This window comes from Mesoplodon mirus (genome assembly GCF_964341445.2).
Source record: "Mesoplodon mirus genome assembly, chromosome: 8".
NCBI classification, from domain to species: Eukaryota; Metazoa; Chordata; class Mammalia; order Artiodactyla; family Ziphiidae; genus Mesoplodon; species Mesoplodon mirus.
The window spans coordinates 76,844,621-76,851,265 of record NC_138984.1 but is presented as its reverse complement, the minus strand read 5'-3'; positions in this window follow the sequence as shown (position 1 = coordinate 76,851,265).

Genomic DNA, 6,645 nt, shown 5'->3' with positions numbered 1-6,645 from the left:
GATTGGAAATGACCAAGTGGGATTTATTTCTTAAATGCAATAATAGTTCAAAACTATTAATATATAAATTTTATTAGTAGTTCTCCTAACAAAAAAATTTATCTCCAAGGTGCTGAAGAGGATTTTAAAACTCTATTTTTTGATTAAAGAAAAAAACTGGACAAAATATAAATAGATAGATACTTCCTGAATATGATAAAATATTTCTATTGTGGCCCCAAATCCCTAATCATGTTTTATAGGAAACATTAAAAGTATTGACATTATAGTCATGAAGAACTAAGCTACTATCACCACTGTTCTTTAACATGGACTGAATGTGCTAGCCAATGCAATCATATAAAAATGCAAATGATTTAAGCTGAATACTTAGAAAAAAATGTATATATATGCACTTGGAAACTGAATACTTGGGAAATATAAGCTCTAAATAGAGGAAAGCCAAACACTGACCAGAGCTAACTTTACTGAACTGTTACAAGAGTGAGATACAGACTTCTACTGTGTTAAACCACTTTGAGTTTTATTCAATATAGCTATTAGCATTACCCAAATAAAATACCTCAATAATTTTAAAAAGACAGTGCATAAAAAGACAAAAAAATCAATGAAATAGAATGAAAATTCCAGACATAAATCCATAAAAATAGAATTTAGTATATTTTACAAAATATACTAATTTTTAGTATAATATTAGTTAATGTAATAACTTAGTATATTTCAAATGTGGCATCTAAAGCTAGAAGGGACAAGATGGACTATTCAACAGTCTTGGGAGAAGCTGATCACCTGTAAAAAATGTATCCATACATCACACTGTTTGCCAGCATAAATTTAAAATTGATCAATAGTGGATCTAACTAAGATGGCAGAGGAGGAAGACCATGAACTCACCTCTTCCCACAGACACACCAAAATTACAACTGCTTACAGAGCAACTAACTATCTCTGAGAACAACCTGAAGACTAGCAGAAAAGATTTTCTACAACTAAAGCCATAAAGAAGGAACCACAATGAGATAGGTAGGAGGGGGCAGTATAGTCAGGACCCACACCCCCAGGTTGGTGACACACAAGCAGGAGGAATATCACAATAGTAGAGGTCCACCCCAAGGAGCAAGAGGTCCAAGCCCAACATCAGGCTCCCCTGCCCAGAAGTCCTTCACCGAGAAGATGACACTCCAGAATGTCTGGCTTCAAAAACCAGAGGAGCTTACACTCAGGAGAGCCAGGGGGCTACAGGAAACAGAGACTCAAGATTTAAAGGATGTGCACAAAATTTCACATGCTCCAAGTTCCCGAGTCCCAGTGCAGAGGCAGTAATTTGAAAAGTGCCTGGATCAGACCTACTTGCTGATCTTGGAGAGCCTCCTAGAGGAGGCAGGAGCCAACTGGGACATCCCCTAAGGATGGAGATGCTGGTGGCAGCTATTTTGGGGAGCTTGTTCTACTGCAATGCCACTAACGTGGGTGCTGACAAGTCCCATGTTAATATGGGGGGCTTACCCACCCACCAGTGGGCTGGCACCAGCCCCAAGCTCTCCTGCCCTGGGCCATGCCGAGAGAATTCAGGGACCCTGCCCCATCTACCAGCAGGCCAGCAGCAGCCCTGGGTCATGCAGCCCACCACACAGGAAACTTATCCCACACTCCAGAGGGCCTGTAGTCACCACATGAGGCGGGACCTCACTGCCAAGTGGGCCAAGGGCCAGCCTTGCCTACCAGCATGCCCACAATAGTGAGCCCCACCACAACAGAAGGGTGCACATAGCCCACAGAAATACAAAGGATCATAAGAGATTACTTACAAACAATTATATGCCAATAAAATGAACAACCTACAAGAAGTGGATAAATCCCCTGCAACATACAACATCCCAAACTGCATCAGTAAGAAATAGACAATCTGAAGAGATCTATTACCAGTGATGAAACTGAATCAGTAATAAAAAAAACTCCCAGAAAACAAAAGCCCAAGACCAGAACACATCACAGGTGAATTCTACAAAACAATTCTAGAAGAGTTAATACCTAACCTTCTCGAACTAGTCCAAAAAATTGAAGAAGAAGGAACACTTCCACACTCATTTTACTCGGCCAACATCACCCTGATTCCAGAACCAGATGAAGACACCACCAAAAAAGAAAAATCACAGGCTGATATCACTGATAGACATAGATGTAAACAACCTCAACGAAACATTAGCAAACCAAATTCAACAATACATTAAAAGGATCATACACCATGATCAAGAGGGATTTACCCATGAATGAAAAGATGGTTCAATATCCACAAATCAATCAATGTGATACACCACATTAATAAACCAAAGAATAAAAATCATATGATCATCTCAATAGATGCAGAAAAGCTTTTGACAAAATTCACCACCTATTTATGATAAAAACCCTCAACAAAGTGGATATAGAGGGAGTATACCTCAATATAATAAAGTCTATATATGACAAACCCACAACCAACATCATACTCAATGGTGAAAAGCTGAAAGAATTTCCTCTAAGATCCAGAGCAAGATAAGGATGCCCAGTTCCACCACTTTTAGTCAACACAGTATTGGAAGTCCTAGCCACAGCAATCAAAGGAAGAAAAAAAAGATATGAATCCAAGCTGGAAAGGAAGAAATAAAACTGTCACCGTATGTAGATGACATGATATTATATATAGAAACCCTAAAGTCTCCACCAAAAAACTATTAGTTCTAACAAATGAATTCAGTAAAGTTGCAGGATACAAAATTAATATTTAGAAATCTGTTGCATTTTTATACACTAATAACAAACTCTGAGAAAGAGAAATTAAGAAACTATCACAGTTACAATTACATCAAAAAGAATAAAATACCTAGGAATAAATCTAACCAAAGAGGTAAAAGAATTGCACTCTGAAATTAATAAGACATTGATGAAAGCAACTGAAGACAACAGAAATAAGTGGAAAGATATACTATGCTCATGGATTAGAAGAAATGATCATACAACACAAAGTAATCTACAGATTCAATGCAATCCCTATCAAAATACCAAAGTCATTTTTTCAGAGAACTAGAACAAATAATTCTAAAATTTGTATGGGCACACAAAAGACCCCGAATTGTCAAAGCAAACTTGAGAAAGAACAACAAAGCTGAAGGTATCATGCTTCCTGATTTTAAACTATACTATACAAATACAAAGCAACAGCAATCAAAACATTATGGTATTCACACAAAAATAAACACATAGATCAATGGAACAGAATAGAGAGCTCAGAAATGAACCCACATTTATATGAGCAGTTAATCCAAGACAAAGGAGGCAAGAATATACAATAGGGAAAAGATAGTCTCTTCAATAAATGGTGCTGGGAAAACCAGACAGCTACATGCAAAAGAATTAACTGTACTACTTTCTCATGCCATATACAAAAAACATTCAAAATGGTTTAAAAACAGAAGTGTAAGACCTGAAACCATAAAAATCCTAGAAGAAAACATAGGCGGTATACTCTTTGACATTGGTATTAGCAATATTTTTTTGGATCTGTCTCTTCAGGTAAGGGGAACAAAAGCAAAAATAAACAGTTGGGACTACATCAAACTAAAAAGGGTTTGCACAGTGACAAAAACTAACAACAAACTAAAAAGGCAGAGTACTGAATGGGAGAATGTATTTACAAACAATATATCCAACAATGGGTTAATATTCAAAATATATAAAGAACTCATAAACTTAACATCAAAAACAAACAACTCGGGCTTCCCTGGTGGTGCAGTGGTTGAGAGTCCGCCTGCTGATGCAGGGGACACGGGTTCGTGCCCCGGTTCGGGAAGATCCCACATGCTGCGGAGCAGCTAGGCCCATGAGCCATGGCCGCTGAGCCTGCACGTCCGGAGCCTGTGCTCCACAAAGGGAGAGGCCACAACAGTGAGAGGCCCGCGTACCGCAAAAAAAAAAAAAAAAAAAAACAACTCAATTAAAAGATGGGCAGAGGACCTGAAAAGACATTTTTCAAAAGAAGACATACAGATGGTGAACAGATACCTTAAAAGATGCTCAACCTCACTAATCATCAGGGAAATGCAAATCAAAACCACAATGAGATACCACCTCATATCTGTCAGAATGACAATCACTAAAAAGACAACAAAAAATGTTGGCAAGAATGTGGAGAAAACGGAATCCTCATGCACTCTTAGTGGAACTGTAAATTGGTGCTGCCACTATGGAGAACATTATGAAGTTTCCTCAAACAATTAAAATAGAAGTGCCATATGATCCAGCAATTTCACTTCTAGGTATTTACTAAAGAAAACAAAACATTATTTCAAGAAGATACATGCACCTCAATGTTCACTGCAGCATTATTTACAATAGCAAAGATAGGGAGGCAACGTGTGTCCATCAATAGATGAATAGATAAAGAAGATGTATACAATGAAATATTAGCCATAAAAAATGAAACCTTACCATTTATGACAACATGGATGGATCTAGAGGATATTATGCTAAATGAAATAAGTCAAACAAATACCATGTAATCTTACTTATTTGTGGAATCTAAAAAACCAAACAAAATGAAAACAGATTTATAGATATACAGAGCGAATGGGTGGTTGCCAGAGGGGAGAGGGGTGGGGGGTAGGGCAAAACAGGTGAAGGAGATTAATAGGTACAAACCTCCAATATAAAATAAATAAGCCATGGGGATGTAATAACAGCATAAGGAATATGGTCAATTATACTGTAAAAACTTTGCATGGGAACATATGGTTACTAGATTTATGGTGATCATTTCATAATGTACACAAGTGTCAAATCACCATGTGGTACACCTGAAACTAATATAATATTATATGTCAACTATATTTCAATTAAAAATAAATAAAATAAAATTGAGCGTGATTTAAATCCACAAGCCGTAATAGTACCATGACTCAAAATCCAGAAACCATAGGAGAAATTAAAATAAAAAGTCAATCTTCCAAACAGTGCAAAAAACACCATAGGTAAAGTCATTAGGCAATTACAAACCAGTTTAAAAATACTTGCAACTCATATCATAAACAAAGTGTTAATCTCAGAAATTCATAAAGAGTTCATAAACATTGAAAAAACCAATACCGAATAGCAAAAAGAGCAAAAGATCAATTACGTCCAAGGAAAGGAAATATAAATAGTTTTCAAATATAGGAGAGATTCTCAACCGCACTCAAAGCAAAATGAACCAATTAAGTAAACTAAAACTATACTCAGATACCATTTTCACTGTCAGATTTTTTTTTAATTTCAAAAGTGTAATAAAACCACTGTTAGACTGTAGGAAAACAGGTAATCTCAGGTAACACTGGTAGAAGAACAAAGAGGTATGATTCATCAATATTTATCAGAGTTACAAATGCATATACCCTTTGACCCAACAATTCCACTTCTGGGTATATAGCCTACATATAAACTTAAACATGTGCAAAATAATTTATGTACAAGTTGACTCATTATAGCATTGTACGTAACAGCAAAAGATAGGGAACTCAAATCTCCTTCAATAAAGGACTAGTTTTTAAAAATCATGGTACATCTACATAATGGAATATTTTCTAACAGAAAAAGAATGAGAAAGTTTTCTACTTCTATGGAAAGATTTCAATATCTACTTTTTTTTAAGTACAGAAAAGTGAATATAGTATGTTACTTGTGTTTTTTTCTTCTTTTTTAGGTGGCAAACTTTTTTTTTTAATTTATTTATTTTTGTCTGCACTGGGTCTTCGTTACTGCACACGGGCTTTACTCTAGTTGCAGTGAGCAGGGCCTACTCTTTGTTGCGGTGCACAGGCTTCTCATTGCGGTGGCTCCTCCTTGCAGAGCACGGGCTCTAGGCTCTCAGGCTCAGTAGTTGTGGCACACAGGCTTAGTTATTACGCGGCATGTGGGATCTTCCTGGACCAGGGCTCAAACCCATGTCCCCTGCACTGGCAGGCAGATTCTTAACCACTGCACCACCAGGGAAACCCACTTGTGTGTTTTTTAAATGAGGGTAAACGAGACTACGCAAACATATTGCTTGTATTTGTATAAAAGTAACTCTGGAAGGAAATACAAAAACCAATTTAAGTGGTTAAAAATGATGGGGAGAGATCACTGGACAAATGGGGTAGGAGGAGACTTCATACTCCATACCATTTTTGAACCACATGACCACGTTATCTCTTCAAATTAAATTTTAACATAAAATTTTTTTCATATCCACATTTTTCAAAAGAAAAAATGCCATAGAAGTTTCCTTTTTCAGTTATCCTCAAGTACATTTCTCAAATATCTTCTTTGGTTAAAAATGTACCAGATAGTAGCAATACTCAGTAGTAATTTTCAAAGCTAGGTATTCTGTTCTATGGGACCTTACTGAATTTATATTTATGGCTAAGGAGGCATCGGTTATAATTTCTTAAAATTTTCCAGGCTAATATTATTATAGTTTTGCTACATGGGGCATAAATGTTCCCTTTGTCTGTACATTGGAGAAAATCATAATCATTTTTAAAAGCGGATTCTTGGCCATGCCTATGAGTACTCCCACAGCTTGCCTTGCACCGGGGGTGGCCTTCTAGTCAGCCGAGTGTCTATATTAGGCAACTCAAATTTCACAAGAGG